At 35.0% G+C, this 26,417-nt stretch overlaps 1 protein-coding gene across 3 annotated transcripts in view; it reads left to right on the top strand.

Annotated features, from left to right (window-relative positions):
* The window catches only part of LOC145687978 (ETS domain-containing protein Elk-3-like), a 282,670-nt gene that overhangs the window by 36,445 nt on the left and 219,808 nt on the right, over positions 1-26,417 (top strand). The window contains exon 1 of one of the 3 annotated variants that reach the window (XM_081761600.1): positions 23,338-23,452. The exons of the other annotated variants lie outside the window; for them this stretch is intronic. The gene's annotated coding sequence lies outside the window, so the exon portion shown is untranslated. Of the gene's footprint in view, positions 1-23,337; positions 23,453-26,417 lie in introns of those variants that run through there. 3 annotated transcript variants of the gene reach the window in all.

Below are 26,417 nucleotides of genomic sequence, written 5' to 3'. Positions count from 1 at the left end.
GTAGCTGCATATTTTTCTTCGAATTTCTTAATAACCATAAATATTTCGATGTCATAAAATTCTGAATTCTTCTATTTTTGGTCGAAGTTAAAGTTATGAACATATCGAGTTGGTAAGGCTAATAGAGTTGGTAAGGCCCCAGTTGCAGTCTACGTTACAAAAATAGCTTGCCCGGATAAGGGTTAAAAGAGGAAGCTAAAAATCGAGAAACGTTGAAGAAACATTTCCAGACCTAAACTGAAAATTAAGAAGGATAAAACAAACAAACAAAAAAAAACTCATTAGTCCCAGGACCTGCCAAAAGGCAGAATACTTAATAATAATAATAATAATAATAATAATAATAATAATAATAATAATAATAATAATAATAATAATAATAATAATAATAATAATAATAATAATAATACCCCAACAAAAACTTACTGGTTACACTGCTTCATAGACTGTAAGAAAAATGGTATGACACTGGTAAGGGACGATAAGCTACACTCAAACAATGTTTTCCTTTTAAATTGCCTATTCGAATACTAAACTTTCAAATGAATATCAAATTTGTTGTTGTGTACAAAGCATTACATCCTATTTCCACGTTTGTGTACTTCCATTCATTACTCACATTACAAAACATTATATTTTTGTTTTCGATTAGGTTGGTAGTGGGAATCACGAATATCGATAAAAGGTTTAGTATTTGAATGCGTATTTCATATCCTGTTACCATTGTGACTTTACATGACATTAGATAGTACTTATTTTCGTATTACTATCATGTGCTCTTATCACAACTGTAAACATACACCTTGACACACCTTATACTAGTTTAGAATTAAGGGTGTTATAATAACAACAAACACAGTTTTATTTTTCATGTCTATATCCGTGTTAAAGAAAGAATACGTTTGTCGTGTGGCAGTTGACGGGTACGTATGGGACACTGCTAGCAAATTTAACAGTGGTTTGTTCGATTTCTTTAAGTAAAGTGGTTACAGTGGCAGAGCGACTTATCGAAGATGGAGTTGTTTAGTACAAAGCCACTTGACTTAAGTACAAAGTAAGGATTTATTTTTGTACTTTGCAGATTGCATGTGCTTTATTTGGCAATTATCATACTGAGGTAATTGCAGCACGAATTTGTTCGAATTTTATTAATGTTTGAAAATGTAATCTTTTCTATAGATCCTCTAAATTTTTGCTTCCTTGAATTAGTTTTAGCGATTTTGTGTAGCCGAGTGTTAGTCCGTGTGGTCCTCGATTCGATTCCTGGTGGGGGTACATAAATTCGTATTGACCAGTCAATTAGGTGGAGCTACACATACATCGAATTACAACTTTGAAAGGTCAAATGATGCCCTATAAGCTGATGCTCTGACAACTCATCTCCAAGCTTAGGGTGCGCCATTTGGCTTACCGTACCCAGACATGGCTGAAGAACCAAAGAATTCAGGTTGTTGTTATAGTTTACCATTTACCATTGTAAATCTTGCCACGAATCGTTGAAGATTACGAATGTTTTTCTTTCTGTAGGACGTAGTTAATCATTTCCACCATTGCACAACTGTATTAAGTAAAACAAACATACATTTGTACTGTAGTATTTAATGTAACATATATGTGATGACATAACTTAATATATATTTCTAAGAACTGAATCCTTTTCGAAAATTCAGGGGAGGGCAACTGTCCCCTTTGTTATCCCCGATGCGGGGAGCGATAGTCAGGAATAAAAGGGACAAATTCATTATTACTTTGAAGTTTGGCCATAACCATAACCATAACCATAATAATAATAATAATAATAATAATAATAATAATAATAATAATAATAATAATAATAATAATAATAATAATAATAATTTTCTGCTATAACTTTTGGAAACAAATTTCATTTTGATGCAGTATAGCGCATTCGTTTTTGTGACTTCCGAACAAATCCACATATTAGGAGTAGAAATTGGTCAGAATAGGAATGAAAAAAATAAATTTACACCACTTTGAATTCTTTCAGCATAAATTTCGTAAGAATTTTCCAATTTTTGTAAAGCATTATGTGCTTTGTTTGAAACTTGAGATTGTGGTGTACGCAGAGTGAGTTTCTGGGTTTTAACACCCCTTCAAACAAGATATGAAAATACAAACATATACTGTTTTAGATGTGTGTGATATACAGAAATGATGTGTATTCTGTAGCAATGTAAGATTGAGTACTTGAAATTTTCCTTGATGTATTTCTGGGTATACTAACTAACTCTATGGCCTATGAAACCCAGAAGTTCAATGCCGCGTTCACGAAAGCTCCCAATTGACTTCTGTCCTTAGGCAACTCGATCCAGTTTCTACTTTGTATTCCTATTTCTGAGAGATCCATCTTAATATTGTCCTCCCATCTGCGCCATTGGTCTTCCTAATGGTCGTTTTCCGATTGGGCGTCCAGTTAAAACTTTGAAACTGCTCCTACTTTCTTCCATTCTCGCTACATGACCTGCCCACCTGAGCATGCAGTTTCTCGTTATGAAGTTCCCTCTATTTCCCATTCCCGTTCCTCTTGGGTCCGAATATTCGTCTCAGGATTTTATTCACAAATACTTTCAGTCCGCGTTGTTCCCTTAAAGTAAGCGACCATGTTTTGCAACAGCACAACAGGCATGATTATCGTTGAAGATTCAAATTCCTCGACAGAATTCACGACGACAAAAGATTTTGAACTGACTAATAACACAAATTCCCTGCTTTCAGTCGACATTTAATTTCTTCTTGGATATGATGTTGGTATGTTAATATTGATCTTAGATACTTGAAAGTATCCTCTTTATCGAAATATTATTTGATACTTTGACGCATGCATAATTTGCAGTGTTACGATTCCAGCGAACTTCATGTATTTATGTTTCTGTGTACGTGTACACTGCTACTTAAGACATATGGAGTTGAAATTACTCATTTGCAAAGAGGTAAATTCACCTCTTATTGAAAAGTAAATGTTTAAACTGTATACTTCATAGACATTAAATAGCTATTTATGTAGCATAGCGTGTGTTTTCTTCGAGACTTTTCGATGCAGCCTATTGCTTGGGTTGACATCAGTCAGTTACAAGAGGTCAACGTGTTTCAGGATAAATTTTGTAAACAAAGTCCATAACAAAAAGTGACTTAAGTTTCCTTGCAGGTTTAAGAATTACTGCTGTCGGTTGGAGTTCAAGTCGAACAAGAACAAGGGGATGAATTTAGCACTCCCTATTTTTATTTTTTAAGTGTGAGGTGAGAAATTTTGCGAAAACTCTGCAATTTTTGTGAAACATTGCGTGTGTTTTGTTTAAGACTTAAGATTTGGTGCTTGGTGTTAAAACTAGTCAGAGGTAAGGGAATGAATTCACCCCATCTTAAATAAAATATGACTAACGATGTTTCCTAAAATGTACCCTAGTTTCATTAAACTCAGCGTGTGCTTCCTTTGAGGTGTCAGAGTGGGGCCATTGTTCGAGGTTGGCATCTACGATTGCATCTACAATTCTTATTTTCTTCCCTCTGTTTCTAACAGTTTGTGATTCGTTTTCTGTTCAACGCAACTAATTCTCTCTGTTCTTCTCCACTGTCACATTTAGAAAGCCTATTTTTTTTAAAATCAATTTTGCATAATGGCCATGTTTCTACCCGTTACAACAGTGGTTCTCAAACGATGTGTCGCGCAATTTCATAGAGCATGTCACGATATTTTAGAATCCAGTGAACCAATTAGTTAGAATCTATTTTGAGTACCGGTCAATGCCTTCAACGGCACCAACAATGCTAGGTACTACATAGTCACTGCATTATAGAAAGGTGTAGTCTTACCCTGTTATCAGTAACGTACACAAGAGGTTACGGGGTTTTAACCAGGGTGGATTGATTTAAATCAGTCTGATTTAAATCACGATTTTAATCAGTCTGATTTAAATAGCGATTTTAATCAAGATTTAAATTACTTGATTTTTAAAATAAAAATCGTTGATTTAAATCAAATTCCGAAATGAATTAATTTAAAGTGAAAGTAAGTAAAATCCCGTTTCTCTTCTGTTATTTCGATTATGGAAGATAATAATCATAATACAATGAGACTCAAATGTATGTAAGCACAATATGAAAACGAGTATCATGTAGGGAACGATCAGGGAAAATCCCGTTTGAACGGGTTACGGGTGAACCCTGCTTTCTTCTCTTTGTAACACAGGGTTTTAAAATTTCTATTCCAACGGGGAAATCACCATGGACATTTAAGATGAAAACTCTTTTGTGTCCACGTCTATTTGTTTGTTTCCAGATAATAGGGGCGTATTTAGAGGGGTCCGATCCCCTCTCCGACACACACACACAAAAAAATAGATTTTAAAATTTTGGGCGAAATTTATGTACTAAATACATAGAAGTTCGTCGGGATCGTAATACGACAAATTTTGGATGCGTTAAAATATAGAATAATACTTTTGATAAAGTGGATACTTGACCCCATTGCAGAACATGCCGCGATCTGCGATGTGATCGCAGAAAATTTGCCGCACCTGTGCAGAAAAAATTGTTAGAGGAAATAAAATAGCCAACAGAAAAGTATAAAAACGTGCCTGCTATGTATAGATGTCTTAAATGCACGGACAACTCGCATTTGAACTGTTTTGCACATCACATAAAGCATATTTTTAACAATCACAAGTGTTTCTTCTTCTCGAACTGATCATCTTGATTTTTTTATTTTGGAATTCGTGCAGGGAATTCGTGTTATTATTCAGTTCAAAATCTCTTATCGTCGCGAATTGTGTCGAGGAATTTGAAGCTTTAAAATATATAAAACGATAATTATGCCTGTTGTGCTGTATGGTTGTGAAACATGGTCACTTACGATGAGGGGAGAACGCAGACTGAAAGTAATTGAGAATAAAATCCTGAAACGAATATTCGGAACCACAAGGAACGGAAATGAGGAATGGCGAAAACTTCATGATGAGGAACTGCATAATTTATACCATTCACCAAATATTGTTAGGGTCATCAAATCTTGGAGGCTCAGGTGGGCAGGACATGTAGCGAGAATGGAAGAAAGTAGGAACGCTTTCAGTTTTAACTGGAAGTCCAATCGGAAAACGACCATTAGGAAGACCTAAGCGCAGATGTGAGGACAATATTAAGTTGCATCTCGCAGAAATAGGAATACAAAGTACAAACTGGATCCAGTTCACTAAGAATAGAAGTTAGTGGTGAGCTTTTGTGAACATGGTATTGAACCTCCGGGTTCCATAGGTCATAGAGTGAGTTAGTTAATTTTAGGCGAAATTTACGTATTTTATACGTATTTCGTGCCGCTAGCTAGTCCCAATTGTTTAAAAATATGCCCCTGTCAAATATCAGTAACTTTCGTGAAAAGAAAAGTGTCATGTTGATATACATTGCTGTACTTTTTCCTTAATGCTTAAGAAACTGTTTGGTATTAAAATAGGTTAACAATTGGGAATTAATTCAAAATTAAAACCCAATACTTTCACTTAAATGACATAATTAACATTTAATACTAATTCCTAATGTTTTTTCTTCAGTTCGCGACTTGTATTATACGAAGAAAAAGATTTGATTTAAATCAAAAAAATCGATTTAAATAAAAAAAATCAACAAAAATGATTTTTTTTAAATGATTTTTTTTTCACCATGGTTTTAACCCCTTGAATAAGATATTATGAAGAAATAAGCGTTTGCTATATTAAGATATATTTCTTAAAAAAATATGCTTGTCCTGGAAGGATATGAGATTGGACACCGAAGTCCAATAAGGGTTTAACTTTCTCTTTTCACCATTACACGAACCGACAGGTTAGTAGAACTCTGTACTCCCACAAGGAATCGAACCAAAAATTTGGACCCAAACCTGAGAATGAACTATTCCATGAGAAACCTCATTGAAAACTATAGAAGCAAAGGGAATCACCTGCTAAAACCGCTAATATAAGCTGGGTGTGATACCAGCTGAAGGAAATTTGAAACGCCTCAGACTTGTATAGCTAACTGTGTATGCTAGAACTTTTTTTAAAAATACGAGGTGTGATCAAAAAATACGGTGAATATTTTTATTAGAAACAAAAATAATAAGTTTATATGGAATATGATTTAATCTCCTTCAAAGTACTGTCCTTGTCTAGCAATACACTTATCTCAACGTTGAATCCATGACTGAAAGCATTTCTTGAAGGCTTTTTTTTTTTTGGAAAGACGTTCAGCTGCTCTGTCGTGGCCCTCTCAATGTCATAAATGGTGTCAAAACGTTTTCCTTCAAGCACGGATTTAATTTTTCGGAAGAGTCAGAAGTCGTTTGGTGTTTTATCTGGAGAGCACAGCGAATATGGACAGACAGAAATATTATTCAGCCAAAAACTCGTAGATCGAAGAGCAAGTTGTGACACGACACGTTTTTCGTGTTAAAGAAGGAAGCCATTTGCTCATTTAATCGGAGGTTAAAATGGTGTCCACGGAACGATACGAGACGTTTTATTCTTTGGAAAGCTCTTGAATGGTGATTTGTCTGTTTGAACAAATCATTTGTGCAGGGGTGTAGCCAGCAGGTTTATATAGGGGGGCCCGTCGTTTTTGAGGGGGGGCCAGCTACAAAGCCAAAAGAAATTATGTTGCAGCTAGTGTTTTTGAAACATGAAAAAACTGGCAAATTTTGGTTTCCAGCTTCTTCATCTTCTTCTTCTTCTTCTTCTTTATTATTATTATTATTATTATTATTATTATTATTATTATTATTATTATTATTATTATTATTATTATTATTATTATTTGCTTTTTGTGCATAAATTATATTCCAGGTAGTTTTTATTATGTTTAAACAATAATCACTGTCCCGGACCAAATTCCTTACTGGACCCGGAATATACCTTTTGCATAACTAGTTTAAACCCTTGTACACAGAACCTATCTACATAAGGCTAATTTTCTTTGAAATTTCACTTATTTTCTTTAAGATTTCCTGACAAAAATAATTATTTATTATTCGTGACTAAAAAAAAAACATAATTATTTAATTAACATCTATGTCTTATTTCCTGTTCTAGGGGCCGTCCACATATTACGTAACGCTATTTTTGACCAGTTTTACCCCACCCTTCTGCTTGTCACACTTTGTAACGCAAGGCCGAACCCCACCCCTTTGTTACGTAACACTTTTTGATCTTTATTTTTTCATTATTTTGATTATTTTAGGGTAGAACTTTTTTTTATTAGAAAATGCTTATATTATTGTGAATATATTTATAGCGTTTTTCGCCAACAAATCAAAGTATTAGAAAATGGTAGACTCGTAATAATCTTTTATCCCCATAAGGTTGTTTAATTAACCAAGGAGGTCGCACCCATCAGTTTAGGACACTGGTGATTGGCAAGGAGAATTTATTGCGGAAGATGCAGTCAAAACAGGATTTAAAGAAATAACATCGACCTCTTCTTCCGAGATACAGGGTGCTTCGTGCATTTGAAGTTCGCCAGTCTTAACGATACAGATTTCTGTTCCTCGTCGACCACAAATTCGAAGTGGCTGCACACGTGAAGGAGCAGGGACATCTCGTTTGTAAAGCTTTCGAGCATCTTCTTTGGACTTCGGACTTCAGTTTACCACTTTATAAATTCTTTTTTTAAACAAATTGGTGCGAGAATGCGAATAAACTCGATTTCTTCAGAAACATTCAAATCCAAAAATAATAATAATAAAGTAGTACGACAATAATATCCGACGAATAAGGTTTTTAATATCTTTAGATCTGCAAATCGTGCATTGTCCCGTCAAAAAATGTTTCAAGAAAAAAAAGTTTCTTCTGTTTCACATGCGAAATTTCTTCGAAGAAAAGAATGGGTAATGATTCGAATCAGAAGTTTTAAATAATATTCTCAGAAATAGCGATGCAAGTGGGAACGCGAAGGAATTTTAAAGCGGTAGTTACGATCACTAACAACTAACTCCAGAAAATCGTGTGACGTAAATGCAACGCTGCGATAGCCGCAAAACCGAGTTTTATTGTATTGTGATACACACAGAGTTCTTCACCAGTCATGCTGGTGTCTAGTGCGTCTTCGAATAACTTCTGTATGATTCAATTTACATAGGCTATAGTTCGAAACTTTCCGAAATAATATAATTATTTATTTATATATCTATATATACAGGGTGAACGGTAACTACGTGGACGAACTTGGATGGGCGATAGTAAATCTTAGAAAAGCAAAAAAAAAAAAAAAAAAAAAAGTCCTAGTGATCATGGGGGAAATTCCGTCCCATTTAGCAATGACAGAGTGTTGAAAGCATGGGAACATGTACTTCAGAGGCCAACAGCTCAAAAACAGCTTCAGAGGCCAATATCGTGGAGAGTGTGGTTAAAAACGTCACTTAGAAACTCATACCTACTCTATTGAAAAATCCATATTTGAGAACGCAGCTACGTGTGCGCACGGGATTAACAACGTGTGACACTTCTTTCCTTTACAGCATATCCGGGAATCCCTCCATTACTTTGGGGAATTCCGTGCGCACGCATAGCTGTGTTTCCAAACATGCATTTTTCAACAGAGTAGGTATGACTTTCTAAGTTACATTTTTAACCGCATTCTCTATGATGTATTGCTTTCGACACTGTCAGTCCTAAACGGGATGGAATTTCCCATGTTCACTACGACTTTTTTTTTTGCTTCTTTTTAGATGTACTATCACCCGCCCAAATTTGTCCACTTACTTACCATTCACTCTGTAATATATATATATATATATATATATATATATATATATATATATAATGAAATTACTACATTTGTAACAACTCTTGAGCCACCCGACTGATTTCGATTAAATTTTCAACGTAGATGAGTTTCGGGCCTGGAATGTTTTTTATAGCTTTACTTTGAATGTGCACTTTGAAGAGAAGCGGAAGATATACAAAAATGATCGAAAATGACCAATATTAATGTTGAATCATAGTTTTCGGAGTGGCTGATACGAACAGTGCCACTTCCGATGCCGTTTAAATCCAAATTCAGTGGCCATTATTACTCCTAAGGGGGATGATGACATGTAAAAATAATTGAAAATTACCGATTAATTGAAATCCATACTGAAAAACGTTGTTTTTCACCAAATTTTTCATCTGGTATAAATATGTTTTTTTTTTTATTTTTAAATACTAGTTACAGCATATAAAAAATGTAATGCAGACCTACTTACAAATCAGTTTAGTACCATTGTTTTGTGGTAGTATTTACAGTAAATTGTTGAAACGTTTGTTTTCAAAGTGTCAAATATAAATCGCAGTAAACTGAGAGATCTGCTGTAAAAAAAAAAAAAAAAAAAAAAAAAAAAAAAAAAAAAAAAAAAAAAAAAAACAATAATAAACCATACTGTTTTCCGACTGGTATAAGGAGGAAATACCATACTATATTTCGATTGGTATAGTAAAATAGTATTTTTCCATAATGTTTTACCGTAAATTATCAATTATATGTAAACTTTGTTATTTTCAAGTGAATGAAGCGAGGTAATCTTACAATGATGTTTTAAAAGCTGGTCATTTGGGGGGGCCAGGAAGTCATTTGGGGGGGCCGGGCCCCTATGGGCCCCCCCATGGCTACACCCCTGCATTTGTGCCACTTTTTGCACGTTTTCATCCGTTTTTTTATGTCGAAGGACGCCTCGATCGTTGCTTGTTTTTGAATCGCTCATACCATTTGTAAACACTCCTCAATATCACCTCTTCATCGCCATACACTGATTTTGACATTTTGAGATTCTTTGGCACTTTTTTTTTTCAGCTTGAAACAAAACTTGAAGCTGGCGCACGACAGACATTGTTAAAGTGTTCTTAAGGCGGATTTTCATGCCCGCGTTAGAACGGAAGCATCACATGTAGCGTATTCACCGTAAATTATTTTCGTTTGCATACATCCGTGCGTGTATTGCGCCAAATTACTACTCCCTAGCTAATGCGCATGCGTAAAATAGAAAGTTTGCGACTTCCGCCATGTTAGTCAGTGAATACAATAGTGTACGCGCGCTACTTCCGTCAGAATTGAACAAATTTCTACTCTGACGCGAGTGTAGCGCGCCATCTCCGATGCGTGATTTCATTGGCTGTTTAGCACAATCGCTCGCAACTCACGGAGGTAAAGGACACATGAAAATCCACCTTTACTCTTCTGCCTCCGGAAGCCAACTAAAGATATACCACATTGACTTGACACCTAGTCTCCCATTCCAAGCGCTGCTATCGGCTGAAGGAATTCCACTCTCATTCGTCATCCGCTCTCTCGCTTAGCAACAGCTGAACCCTTATTGGCTCAACGCATGGGCGTGAGCTTTAGTTCGCATTTTTGCCACGGATCAAGACAAATTGGCAGCACAATAACATAAAGTAATAATATAGTATAAGAGGTTTCAGCTGCTCTTCCCGCTGAAACTGTGGAGACTGTGGCGCCGCCACTCAAGGAAGTTGGGTACCACGAACTACTTTAAGCAAGAACGAATCAAATCATTCAGAGCGCGTGAGTCTCATAGAATTAGCCAATGATACAGTTAGCTACTGCTAGTAGCAGACGATGCAGTTAGTTACAACTCCAGCCGGTAGTGTCGCCGAGTCTCTTTTGTTGCATTGTGGGAAAGATTTGAATTTCCATTAGGAACATAAGGAGTGGTTCATCAGGGTAATCAGTGCACAATAACATGTCATAACATGTCCAAAGGTTTAGGCTATGGGTTTACTAGTTGAAATGGGTAGAACATCGATAGATGACACTATGCAACTACATTCATCGTACATCGTACATTTTGATCACACCTTGCATAATATCATCTTTTTAATCTTAATTGTAAGAAAGAAAAAATTAGGATGCTTTCACACTTTCATCTTGCATTAGTTTATTTTGTTTATTTTTCATAAAGTTTATTCTATCTATCATTTCCTGTAAATTATAGGCACTGAATTACTCAACATTTTCTATCTTTCCTTTCCTTCTTTCCGAAATACTAGTCAGTGGTCTAGCCGACTGTGACCCTAGCGGAAATTGAATTAAAGACGAAACCAGTAGCGGATCTTGAGGGAAATCACATGGGTAAAAAAATATTTTTTGTTGTTACAATCTAAGAGAAGAAAGATTACCTAATGTAGTATTCTTCTGCAGCTGCATAAAACTTTCCTTCCTTAGCATGCGGCGATAAAACTTAAATTCTTACCGTTGTGACTTATCTCAAAGAGAGGTAAGTTTGATACCATTTAGCTGTTGGAGAAAGCCCGAGGAGTATTCGAACGAAACCCATGTGTAATGCTTACTTGTCACAACATTCAATCGAACTCAGGGTTCTTCGCTCCCAAAGTGAGCTACTTAACCAATGCGGCTCTTTGAATAAGAACTGAAATCCAAGTAGTATTCTTGAGAAAATGGAATCCTCTCTTTCTAACTTACACGCTGTTTATACATAAAGTTGAGTAATGAAAAGCCTTTCAGAGCTGTCCGTTGTTTCAGAAAATATTTCGTTGCCTTTAGCTCTCTTTACATTGAGATGGTAATGGCTTTTCTTTTATTTGAAATTTTTGTAGCTATAACTCCTTGTACTATGCAACTGCAAAACTCTTATCTGCATTAGATTTGGTCGCCTGTGGAAAGAGTGCTTAGACGCTGCATTGGTTATTCGTTACTGTAAGTGGAATGTCTTCCAAGAGATGTGTAAAGACCATGTTTCGTTATGACAGCTGCCTCTTTGGAAATGCATAAACATTGCTGTTCAAAATAAACATACGTCGTGTCCTCAGTCGCAGCTCACATATGTATTTTTTCTTCTTCTTCTTTGCAAATTGCAACTGCAAAAGCAACACTCTAAAATGAATGCAAAACGGAACATTAAGTGTTTATTGGCGTAGTTGTTAGATGAGTTTCTAACAAAGGCATGTTAATTTCTACTCTTTTCTGATTGTTGACTTACATCATTTTGTCTGGAGAAGTCACCGTCGTTTTAGCTATTCAACACGAGACAAGTGAAAATATTTCGTTGTAAGCAGGAAGTTTACCCGATTGAATATACAATATATATGTATGAGCACAAACATTGGTTTTGCAATACTTCGTCCTTTTTTTCTTTTTCTTTTTTTTTTTAAGTTTCAGAGCATATAGTGACTTTATCTTCTATGATTTTCTGTCAGGAGAAAGGTTCTTGATTCAATATACATGGATCGCTTGGATTTCAAACGGTGTAATTCAGGAGTAAAAGTGAATCTGAAAAGGGAATGGGACGCTTGATGTCACGCAGTCTTCCGTGCCTGTTTTTGCCCATTGTATCCTTTTTTTGTAGAAAATGGGCAACGCCATAAATATTTTTGGAAAGTGATTGAACGACGTCCATCTGCGTTCTTCTTCATTTCTACCTCTGGTGTAAGTTCAAAATTGAAATTTTCCAGCAGAAAATGTTCAACATCAACATCTCATGTAAATCGCATCATTAGAATGTTATTGACTATCAGCATTAGAAAATAAGCTTCATAATTATGTTTGCGGTTGCGACCATAAAAGGAGTATTCATTTTTCATGATATATTGAACTTCAAAGTTTTCTCCTAAAAATTTCCACTTTTATTTTGGAAATTGGCATCAAAGCGGTACGTACATATATAGCTAACTCTATCACTTATAGTAACCAGAGATTCAATGCCGCATTCACAAAACCTCATCATTGACTTCTGTCCTTAGCCAACTGGATCCAGTTTCTACTTTGTATTCCTATTTCTGTGAGATCCATCTTAATATTGTCCTCCCATCTGCGCCTAGGTCTTCCTAATCGACGTTTTCCGATTGGACTTTCAGTTAAAGCTTCGAAAGCGTTCTACTTTCTTCCATTCTGGCTACATGACCTGCCAACCTGTGCCTCCTAGACTTGATTACACTAACTATGTTTGGTAAAATTGTAATAATGTAGTTCCTCGTTATGAAGATTCCGCCATTCCCATTCCCGTTCCTCTTGGGTCACAGGATTTTATTCTCAAATACTTTCAGTCTACGTTCTTCCCTCAAAGTAAGTGACCACATTTCGCAGACTTACAGGACAACAGGGATTATTATCGAGATGAGGAAAACTAAATATATATATCAATAACTTAAAAAAAAAATGTTCTGGCTTCGATAGAACGTTATTGCGTGAGTTAGAAATAATTGACGCGAATGTTTTAGTATTATGTGTATTAACAATTTTTTTAGAATCACGCAGTGAAACTTACAAGATTGTATTTTAGTCCGTTATTCTGAATTATAACTGTTGAACGGATGCACATTTTTAAATTCTGTTTGTTTGCAATATATAGCAGACCTATTATCTCGGATCTGTCCGGTTTGACCAAACTTGGCATGAGAGTAGATTCTGACAAGGTTACACAGAGAAAAATCCGTTCTCCGGACAGCTGTATATTATACAAATATACGGTATCCTCTTGCTTACTGCAGAAATGAGTACGCTATCCGTATGCTACATATGTACTGCCCTTAGATGTTACAGCATGCCGTTGCAGGATGTCTGACATCTAACAGTTTTCCGTATATCACATGCATATACTTATGCTACATTCCTCAGTTATATGTTATATACGTCCATTTGTGTGTGAGATCCTGACCGCTTATATTGTTTCATACGGAAAGTGCGTATAGATGGAACACATACAGGAAGTATTATAAAACATGCCTTTTCAGTTATACGTCTGCTGTACGTTAAGTCCAAAAACTACAGGAATTACTCATGTAACCTACCTTTTTAAGTATGCCACCTACAATTGTTTTTCTCAGTGTAGTAGGGATATAATATTATGGTGTGAAGATCTTTAGTTCCTGAGTTATGGTTCATCAAAATCGTGATTTGGACTTACCCCGTTTTTTAGATATTCTGAAAATACAAATAAAATCTCAATTGCTACTTAGGACAAAAGTACATGAAACAAATCCTGGTGATTCTTTGTGATTCTTTTAAGTAAAAAATAATGAAGAAGGAAAATTAAATTCATTATTTTTATGTCAGGAACGAACACTTTAGAGAGAACAGCAAAACGTTTTGTGTATTAAGATGTGTTTTGATATGAAAGGTTAAAGGATGTCGTTAAACGGGAAAGCTTTTGTGTTAAAATAACATTCTCGAGAGGATGAGCTAATTCGAAATGTTGCTACGGGGAAACAAAAAGAAAACGTAGAAAACAAGAAAGTTCAAAAGCATCATAATAAAATTACATAATATGAGATAATCAACACATACATATATAACTATTCTGAAATGACACTCTTGGTTCGTGTGGTACAATGATATTTTCAAAAATGAAGCATAGATAATGGATGCTTTATACGCTGGATGTAAACGATTATGGAAAAGGTACCTCGTCATTTCACTGCTAGAAATTCAACACAACAACCATTCTTGTAAAGGTGCTCCTAAGTCTCTTTTTCGGAGATTCATCAGCAATTCCTCAATCAGAGCTCCTGATTTAGTCCACTCGAAGATCAGAAACGATTCCTGAACGGGTATCCTGACCTTCAAAATTTGCTGAATGTACAGGGTGGTCCATAATTTTATATATATATGTTTCAAAGACTAGCAACATAAGTTGAACATGAACATATTATACTCACACTTTTCCGTACAAGAATTTTAATGTTTGTTCTCCATGGCATGGTTCACCAATGCACCATCCGAAGTGGTACATGCCTGGAGACGAAGAGGAACATTGTCACTAGCAGCTTTACAAACCCGTACTGGTACCCTGTGGAACTCTTCTGTGATAGATTCCCGTAGTTCGGCCAAATTGCTTTTGTGATGTTGATACACATCGTCCTTTAAAACAACCCGTAAGAAAAAGTCAAGTGGTGTCAAACGGGAGATCGAGCTCCGTCTCGCCTCCACGTGTGTTTATTACAGAATACAAGCGCACGCAAGGCGCACGCTGTTCCAGAGACCATCATGTCTGGCATACACTAACGGTTCTAAGTTCAGTGGCCGTTATCCGCATTCTCAGGCTCACACTATCCAGAATTACACATCTATCATTTTTTTTCAATCCATTCTATCAATTTTTTTTTTTATCCAGAATTACAAACACTACAGTCAGTCAAACATCATATACACAGTTATGTGACACCCTGTATAAAACGTTTTAAAAACAGTTCTAAAAAGTCTGATTGACGTCTACAATAAATCCCAAAGAGTATCCCACATTATCTGTTGTAGGTTCAACAATTCCCTAAATGACATTCTTGATTAATTTAACTGCAATTCCAAAACAACCCTTGAAAACGTTAAAATAAACTTGAAGCTGGTGGTGCGTGGTGAATGCATAGCCTGTGTTCAATACTTTGGAATTCAAGTAACTCTACGATTGTCTAAGGATGCTGAGAGGAAATACCATGGTCCCGTTGGCAACCGAACCCGATATCATATGCTCCAAAGAAGGCTACACGGGAACTTCTTTTTTTTTTTTTGTATGGTTTTCTTTAGTTTAGAATGGTTTGATTGATTGAGTAAGGTTTACTGGGGACGTCAGCAACGAGGCTATTTGTCCCCGTCCCGATTAGAAAGATTTAACTATGTCCTCACACCTTGCAACCTTAATTCCGTTCATTACCCAACATTATACCATAATGACATTTTGCACAACGATGTCAGGTGACAATACATTATTCCATTGTTACTCTTATGTATTTACATATAGCGTGTGTTCTAAAAATGGCGCCTACAGACAATAGAGCGCTATTCTTCAGGCCAAAATAAAGCGAAAATGATTTATAGTGGCATACCCTCTGGGTCTCCTTCAGCCGCTATAGGGAATCAAAAATTTCAGTATGTGGGAACGTCGTAGATTAAAATGTAACCATTGCTCTACGAATACATCAAGCAGCTATATCAATTGCTGCAGTAATAAGTGGTACTAATATCAACGTCTATCGACTTTAAATGCCATCTGGCAAGAATCGATGTAACTGTTTGATGGATTGGTAGATCTTCTCTGTGGTTTTTTATCTGCGACGTTGCCACATAGTAGTGCAATTCGCATCTCCAGATGAGGACCCGATATATATATATATATATATATCGCTTTATTTTCACTTGTAGAATAGTGCTCTGTAGTCGGTGGGCGTTATTTTTAGAACACCAGTTATTTAAGCTAGCACTTTGATTTTGAAGGTAGATATCAACCTTTTGTATGCAATTAGCAGCACTCTTACGTAAATCGGAATTATCTAGTATATGGGGCCAATGCCCGAAAGTTGGAACATATTTTAAGATTTTCACGATTTATCATAAAATATTTGAATCAAATAAAGTAAAAATATTTTAAAAAACATACTTTCTTTGAAAAAATAAATAAATCGTACTAAAAGTAAAAGAATAAAATAAGAAATAAAAATAAGCTTTGTTTTTAAAAAAAAGTAAAAGGAAAACAGTTTGTTTTCAAGAAAATTACCATAAAAAGTTCTATTTATACATAACTAAAAGAAAAGCATAAGGGACGCTCTCATATAAATAGATTTATCAATTGAAGCATTTCCCTAAACAACGCTGTATAGAACATTTTTAAAATTTACGGAATTATCAATAGAATCGTGTTCTACAGAACGTAACTAGTATACAGTAAGGCTCATTTCTCCATTGTCAAAGATATCGCGCTAGAATATTAGCAAATTCTACAGGGAGCGTTGCTGTATATATGCGAGCGTACTAGTTTTTTGTTTTGTATATACATAAGTTGGATAAAAAGTAGTGACAACACGGTTCTAACGCCAGACAGCTGTCACAGCACTACAAGTGTTCCGTAGCTGATAAGGGACTGTGAGGCGATGAAGTGTGGCGAATGGTAACGACTGTGTGTTACTTATTCAAACGCAGCAGTACTGTAGAGTAGGAAAGTCGAGGCACCATAACAATATATTTCAGAAGACGAACAACGTGTGTGGATCAAGATTGAAGTGGCACGTGAGCACAGTATAACAATATTTTCAGGGACTTCGTGACGACCTCTTTGCCAAAATGAAGGAATCACTTCGCGGGAAACACTACGATGCAAGAGAAACAATCATCCGTGCCGTATGGCAGTCCCTCCGGAATATCGACAAAGATTGGCGCGCTGACGGTATGCGGCACCTGACGGTACCTCTCTTATCATCTTCTGACGGTGTACGGTACATGTGACAGAAGGTGATAGACATGAGAGGCGACATCATTGAAGGAATCTAATAGGTGTTCCTCTGTGCAAATAAATAAATAAATAAATAAATAAATAAGGTACGAAATAACAAGGTTGCGATTATTTTTATTCAGCCCTTGTAGTTCCTTTCGGTTTTACTGAAATGTGCCATACAGCCAATGCCGGATTTAGGTTTGATGGGGCCATAAGCTATTGAAAGAGGCCCTTTATACGTGAAGCTTTCTTTTTCAGCGACAAAATGTCGTTTTTTAAAGCTTCGAATATATGCTATATGCTAATTTATTGACCTAATGGATATCTAAATGGAAACAATGGCCCATTACAAGCAGGGCTGGGAAACAGAGGCTGTATTATAAGCGGAGCTGGATAACAAGGGCCTCAGTACAAGTGGTGCTGAGAAATAGAGCCCTATTACTTGCTTCATAAAAGCCTAGTACATAACAATACAAAATATTATTGTTGTATGTGCGTTTTATCTTATTTGCTTTTTCTTGTATTTGCAAATTACATTACAATCAGTTTTTTCTTTAATTTTTTTGAGCAACCAAGCGAGTGAGGCCCTAAGCTATAGCTTGTTTAGCTTATACGTGAATCCGGGACTGCATACAGCATTATTCAGGGGAATGCTTCAGTTCTTCAATTCTCATCTAAATCAAGTGATTATATTATATATAAATTCTCTCCTTTTTTTTTTTTTTTTTTTACTTACGACAGGAGAGATGAGAGCATGCTGACCGTGAAAAAAAAAAGAATAATTCGAGGTTTTAACGGATTTACACGTTTCGTAGTCCCTACGTGGTGAAAAGGTCGAAAGAGTTCTTTTTGGAAGTCCGTTCGACTGTTCGTTCGTTAGTCCCAATGTAAAGATGTTCACTTACCTAGAGGCAAATACCGTTCAATGTATCGAGACCAAATTTAAAACTTAAGGATATATAAAATTCTCTAGGGGCGATTCTCTTCCTACCCCAAAAAATATGGGTAGGTCACTGAGGGGTGAAAATCAAAATTTGAAACTTTCTAAGAAACAGATCTAATGATTTTCTTCGTAATTCATAAATGAACGTTACGCTAATAACTCTATGATATGGTATAAGTCAGGGTTTCTCAACCTGTGGTACGCCTACCACTGGTGGTACGTGAGTCGCTTTTGGTGGTACATATGCCTTATGGTGGTATCAATAATGAATATATATTGGTGCTATGCCTATGAAAAAGGTTGAAAAAACCCTTGGTATAAGCCATTTCTCTCAAGGAAGTCCAGGACGGATAGTTTATTCTTGGGATGAGTTTCTCCCGGAGAATTTTCTCAAAAACGACTCAAGCAATTTTATCCATATTTCATAAACAAATATTTGATTAATAACCTGGTAATATGGCATAACTCATTTGTTGTGAAACAATTCGCAAAAGGTAGTTTATTCTTGGGGGTAAGTTATTTTCGGACAATTTTTCCAAAAATGACTCAGGCGATGTTCTTCATATTTCATAAATAGTTCTAATATATGATAGTCATTTGTCATTACAAAGTTCACAAATAGTAGTTTATTTTTGGGGTTGAATTTTCTTCGAATGAAGTTTTCCGGAATTGTAATTATGTTTGTATTTCATAAATAAATGCTGCAGGATACCATGATTTAATTTAGGAAATTCAAGTCAGAAAGTTTAGTGCGGTGATCTCTATCTTTTATCAGTCATGCATAGATTTTTCAGAAAAAAGCTACTTTCTGAAGAACAGATATATATATATATATATATATATATATATATATATATATATATATATATATATATATATTTAAAATTTTAGTATGCTTTTTTTGTTTGTTAAAAGTGTTATTTAAAAGAAGACCTTTTTTAAAAATACCTTTAAATGTTTTTTTCTCTTCTAAATATTATTTTTCTGATATCAGTATAGCATTTCATTAATACTTGCCAGTGGCATGAGTAGCTGGAAGATTAACTAGACTCCTCTCTCCTTCGTCATTATCACTTATCTAATAATCACCGTCTCCTTTAGCCTCAGTGTATAAGTGGGATATTAAGTCTTCATCCCGGCGAAATTAAAATACCGCTAATTTTACAGTAATTATGTGATATCTTCAAATAGATAAAAGATAATCGAAATGTGGAACAAGAGCGCCCTAGACGATATTATTTTACATGAGAAACCGTTATCACGACTCACTTATCAGCTTTCGATTTCGAGCCATTTTGAAAATCGGCATATATTTTCGCGTTTCTAAACAGCTGGAAACGGAAAGCCACTAGGTGACTTGTGATAACGGTACCTCACGCAAAATAATATTGTCTACGGCGCTCTTGTTCCATATTTCAATTATCTTTTATCTAGTTAAAGATATTACATAATTACTGTAAAATTAGCGGTATTTTAATTTCGCCGGGATGAAGACTCTTAAGCTAAAAATAATAATAATTATGTCAAGAACAACAAACACTTGTTTACAGTCAACAAGCTTTCGATGGAGTAAGAAAGACTTTGTAACATAATTTTGAAGAAAACTGCAGTGGTCCTGGTGCGTGGGAGTCTTTGGTTCAATTCCAGCTCCCACTAAGTAAGTTTTGTGGTGGATAAACACAGTGTACATGAATTTTCTCAAGGTTCTCCACTTTTCTCCCACTTTTGTCATTCCACTATTATCATCCATCACCATCTCTTTGAATCTTGGTGTATAATAGGACGTTAAAGTCGACATATATGTTGAACATTGCATTCCTTTCTCGTATGTGAGAGTGTTTAAACACACATCAACATGTGTGATATTAATTGATTTATATTTACGTCTTTTGTAAGTACTGAAGATATATTATAGAAAGACACCTACAATATAAAATGGGATTTGAAACGCTGTAGTGCGTTAGATGGCGCCTCACTGACAATCGAACCCGAGGCCTTGTGCAGCAAAGTTAAGCTCTCTATTCACTAGACCAGGGATAATGGCTAAGTACGTGCTAGAACAAACTATTTGGAATAATTCTATGTACACTCATGTCCAAAATTAATGTCGCATGTCTATAAATATGTTGTTGTAGGAATATAATATGATAACGAATTCGCTCTTTATTTCTTATAATGTTAGTATGTGTACAGTCGGTAAAGACATATATGTAGCAAATTTCATGTCAAAAGAGCAGTAAATAAGAACAATAAAACGAAAATAAAACTTTCTTGTCCATTTAGCAAAATTTTGTTTTACTCATTCTAATTTTTGCATTTATAATTCTTTTCCTATGAAATTTACCACAAATATACATTTCCTGATTATATGCATAGTATCATTATTAAAAGTACCCTGCAAAATCATTATCAAATTATATTCTTACAAGAAGACAGTTATAGATATGCGATAATCATTTTGGAAATGAGTGCACATCAATGACTTTTTAACTTTATAAACATTTTTTGGTATTTATTTTGTAGTTCCTCGGTTTGGAGGCATAGGATGTTTTAAAAATGCATTTCAAAATTTTAGGAACGTATTCCTTATGTATAGATAATAATAATAATAATAATAATAATAATAATAATAATAATAATAATAATAATAATAATAATAATAATAATAATAAAACATTTATGTCAGCAGAAATCTGGAAGTTCGTAGTTTCTGTCCTATAAAGGTTTTTAGGAAACGTTACCCTCATAGATTTTCTTGTGATTTTTCATAAAATGGTATTATCCTTTAACACTATTTTCTGCATTACTAAACTATCTTACCAAATAAGCTATAACTATTTTCAGACTTTCAGATGTTTATATACATTTTTAAATGTATTACATTATATTTTTCACGTGTCTGTACAGAAATGGAAGACGAAAAAACACTAGAACCCAACAAAATAAATTTTGTAAATACTAACTTTCGCAATATCGTCCCTATCATTACTACAATACCAATCAATAGAATAGCGTTTATTTAAATATTTGGGCTACAAATATATATATATATATATATAATGTTCATTACTGTAAAGTACAAAAGGATGAAAATCTGAAACGATTGATTATTGAATATTTCAAATTTCGCCAACTTTTCCCTTTGCATATACCACCTGAGAAACATGTGTATCTAATATCTATTCTGAAGCTATGGACTATGTCATTTCATTTCAATTATTTGCCTGTTTCATTAACTTACAAAACTCAAGAAATTCTCATGTAAGCAATACAGTTGTCATTAAAGTACATACAAAATATTATGAGGTAGCAGAAGGTGCACATAATATTTCACTTATGCATCTTACTGAATATAAAACTATACCAGTTGAGAATGCAGATGAGTTTGCCAGAACAAACTTAAAAAGAATAGAGATATGCAGCGGGAAGGATACATGTCATTGTTCCTAGATATAAAAGTAAATCTTTTTATCCACAAGATTTCTTTCACCTTCCCTTTCTCGCAAAAAATTAGTAAAATATAATCTCTCTATGACTTACAGTTCTCGAAATATGTCGTCTTAAATATTTAGAAATTTGAACTTTTTTGGCCAATATCTGGGGAACGGTGAACATTTGGCCAGCAGACAGTTAATCAGTGGCCACCGGTTACTATTTGGTATCAAAATGTTCACCATCCTCTTAGGCATTGATCAACACCAATATGACATCTGTGACTTACAGTTCCCGATATTTGGCTTCTTAAACCTCCAGAAATCGGAACTATCTTTTGGCCAATATCACGGGACCGGTAAGTCATAAAGAGATGATATTGGTGTAAATCAATCCCTAATAGAATGTTAAACATTTTCGTACCGAATAATTGATTGATTGATTGACTTTGAGTTTTACGTCCCGTTCAGCAGCGAGGCTATATGAGACGTGGACCTACTGATTAACGTGGAATCCGAACCACATGAGCTCCCGCCGGGAATCGGACCCGGGCCTCCCACGCCAAAGGCGCGTACGCTAACCGCTTAGCCACGGAGGAGCTCCCGAATAATTGAGACCACTATCCAACTGACTACTGGTTTGCCCAGTGGTCAGTTGGACAGTGGCTACCGGTTCCTACTTGGTACCAAATTATTTACCATCCTCTCATGTATTGATCAACATCAATATCATCTCTTTACAACTTATAGTTCCCGAGCTATGGCTCCTTAAATATCTAGAAATTGGCATTTTTTGGGCCAATATCACGGAAACGGTAAGTCACAGACATGATATTGATGTTAATCAATACGTAAGAGGATGGTAAACATTTTGTTACCGATATTAGTTGGTGGCTACTGGCCAACTGGATATTTATCATCCTTTTACATATTGATCAACGCCAATATGATCTCTCTATGACTTACGGCTAACGAGATATAGCTCCCTAAATCTCTGGAAATCGGCCATTTTTTGTCCAATATCTCGGGAACGGTAAGAGTGACGCGAAAATTTTAATCACTTTCTCTGATAGTTTTCGATGCTCTATCGAATGCAGGGTTCAAAATTGAAAAAAAAAATCGCAAATAACAAACAGACGGACAGATACACAGACATAGAGAAGTCAGTAACGAACTTTTTAAGTTCGTTGAAAATACAAGATATTAAGTACATAAGCATAACCATTTACAGTTAATTAGGTAATCATTTACACCACTAAACTCTCAGATGCTAGAAAACTCATTTTGCGCATAAATTAGGTTTAAAAATTATCAGCAATTTCCTGAAACAAACAAACAAAAACTCAATATCAGAAAAGCATTTGACAGAAACCTTAAGAAACTAGGAACAAAGCATTTCTGCCCAACGTTTTACATAAGAAATTTTTGTTATCATCATGTTCAAGAATCAATTCCTGAAGGTTTTGTAACGTATTTTCGAAACACTTTGTGTGTGGGTAAATATATCCGGCAATGTTATATGCTAAACGTTGTTCGTGGCAAGCGTTTGTAGAAGTTTATATTTGGTAATACATTGTTCTAGTGCTATAGTTTAAGTTAAAACATTTTGGTTTGGAAAACATGCTTCAAGAAACAGAAATGCCAATGAGGAAATTAAACAACCTTTTTTTTTTTTCTAAACATGTAACAAAAGAATTTAGTTCTGATACTCTAAAGCTTGTTATTCGATGAAATTATAATAACAAAAAATATCGGTATATATAAGAGGTATACATATAACTCTTAGAAAGCAATTAATGTGAGCCAGAAGTTGCTCCTACGTTTCAGCTCGTCTTGAAGATAAATTATGGAGAATAATTGCTGATCGTTACGTAAATATCATTTAAAGTAAGTATCTATATTTATAGTGTATTGGTAGAGATTATTTTATTAGAATCACGCTAAATGGGCCTTAGAAGAGTGTGTAGTATTAGTCTGTCCGACCGTTACTCTTGAACGAAAATAAGCTATTGTATTCTGCTTTCTTGCAATACGTAGACATCTAAAGCAATTATCTTATCTAGTTCGTAAATGGAGTCAATCAATGTACAGTCAGCGACAAAAGTTCTTTCAGTTTGGTGAAATTTATTTCCGGAATAACGGTAGTGTGGTTGATATTTTTGGAATAACAGTAGTTGTAACGTACAGAAAATTACATTATTTTTAATTTACTGAAAACTGTACTCAAATTGTCCTTCCATTCTGAAGTTATTTGCGAAACTAATTTCATCAAACGGAAAGAACTTTTGTCCCTGATTGTACGTCTTCACGAGTAGTGATGACTTTAACCCCTTCAGTGTGGGTGGCGAGTTAACTCGTGTCTTCAAAACGCACCTGCTGTGCGGATGGCGTATATATACGCTTTCATTTTGCTTTGGCTATTTTGTATTGCGTATGGCGAATATACTTGCCCATAGTATGAGTAATGTTATTCCCGACAATATTTAGCGAGTTTGCGCTCACCTAGGAACCCCAACAGACCACACAGAAAAATTGGACTTGATCTGTTGAGGCATTCCCAAATTTTGTGTAACCTAACCATATGATGATGATGATGATGATTATGATAACCATAAATACGACTATGACAAGTTATAGTAGCTAATTAAAAGGAACAAAGATCATAATGCCGAAAATTTCATTGTGATTACTTCAGAGGTTCAAAAGTTATTAAAAGGTAACAAATTCGGTTATTAAATAATATATGTTATTATTTAATATATTAAAATGTTAATATATGTTACCTTTTAATAACAAAAGTTATTAAAAGGTAACATAAACTACACTTTTTTACAGCGGTTCGCGTCTGAAAATTACGCACTGAAGGAGTTAATGATAGGTATCCATATTCTATTTTCCATACATTGAAATATATGCGTTTCATGTAGTTCTTTTACTGTCTTAACCAGACTTTATCTGTGTTCTTTATTTTATTAAAAAAAAAAAAAAAAAAAGGAAATCGATCACGAGGTCAATATATTACCTAATCTACAGAACTCATCGTATCTTGATCAAACTTGGCACGGGAGAAGAACTTCTTGGCATGCATATGACACTTCCCTGTGCAGACATTTGGTTTCCACCTCATTGGCTATCAAGTTTGTATTTCGGACTTACTAGGGGCGAGTCTAAAGTTGAATGTTGAATCTGAGGGTAACATATATTTTCTGAAAGGGTTTGTTGAACAAGTTTCAAAACAGGCTTCAATTCCTTGCCCGGAAGTGACCCCATTCCTTCAGGATTGGAAATATATAGAACAGAGCTTTCCAAATGGCGGCCCGCCAAACCATTTTCTGCGGCCCACAAAGCTCTCACGATTTACGATTGTTATTACTGATAATATTTTCATTTATATTTATTCATTCTTCTAATGTTTCCACACTTCTTTCTAAATAAGGCATCCATTTAGCGCTTCTGTACAACAAAAAGGCGCGGGCATCCACAGCAACACTGCAGTCGGTAGTGTAACTACAGGCAAAATATCGTTGCTGAAAGGGACGATTACTTCAATTACCAATACATCTGGTCTAGCTTGAAAAAGGAGAATCTTTCTTCCTCGAACTCTGCCTAGAAGCCATAAGGCGCAAGAAATACACCACTTTCTTCCACAAACACATAATAATAATAATAATAATAATAATAATAATAATAATAATAATAATAATAATAATAATAATAATAATAATAATAATAATAATAATAATAGTTGCGGCCATCCACCTTACTAGTAAAGGCGGCTATGGCCCTCAGGCTCATTATAATTGGACACCACTGATATAGAACAACTTAACTTATATGTCCTATATGCCAAAGTGCTCCGCATGACTAGTAGATTAAGAATATGATATGCACTACCAAATTATATCTTATATCAAGGTAACAAACCAAAAACTTGATTATCTCACTATAAATATTCTATATTAGTGATCCTCACTATCACGCTGTAGAGTGATCGTGAGGAGTGTGTGTTACGTGACCCTCACACCTTAAAAACAAAGACCAAGTCCTGGCAGCACCATCTTGCCAGAACCGTAACATGTGAATTACATGGCTTTATTATCTAGATATAGGAGCTAATTGGGTTGTACATATTATATTCTTAACCCACTACTCATGCGGAGCACTTTGATATATAGGACATATAGGTCAAGTTGTTCTATATATTTCCAACTCTGAAGGAGTGAGGTCACTTCCGAGCAAGAAATTGGTACCTGTTTTGGAACTTTCTCGACAAACCTTTCAGGAAATATATAGGTTATGCCCAGATTCAAGGTTCAACTTTGGACTTACCCCTAGTTAGAGTACATTTTCTTTGCGATCTACAGAAATAATCTGATCTTGACAAAATTTGATATGGAAGTTGACCCCATGTTGGCAATATATGCATTTCTAAAATATCTACTAATTATATCAAGGAACAGTATACTTTCTACAGAAGACCTCTGGACATGAGCGTGAATAATACATAGAAATTTGGATGTGTACATGATAGTTAATATACAAGAAATTAACATTTTTGAGTGTCCGGGTCATTTTAACCCGATTATGGTGTTCTGAGGTTTAATAATTTAAACATTCAGACATTTGTCCTTCCGGTAGGACGAAGCTGTAGCCCTGCTAGTAGGACAGAAACGTTCTGCCAGAAGGACAAAAATAATATCATATGTTGCGATTATAATATATTGTTGTTATTATATTTTGTTATATTGTTCTTATATTTTCAAATGTATTTATTAGTTACTATATAGTAATACAAACAGTAAAGTTAATAAAGAATAAAAAAACATTTTCAAAATACAAAATTACAAATGTC

This window comes from Thermobia domestica, chromosome 6 (genome assembly GCF_964235325.1).
Source record: "Thermobia domestica chromosome 6, izTheDome1.hap1.1, whole genome shotgun sequence".
NCBI lineage: Eukaryota > Metazoa > Arthropoda > Insecta > Zygentoma > Lepismatidae > Thermobia > Thermobia domestica.
Note: the sequence above shows the minus strand (reverse complement) of the source record. Positions and strands in the feature narration are given on the sequence as shown.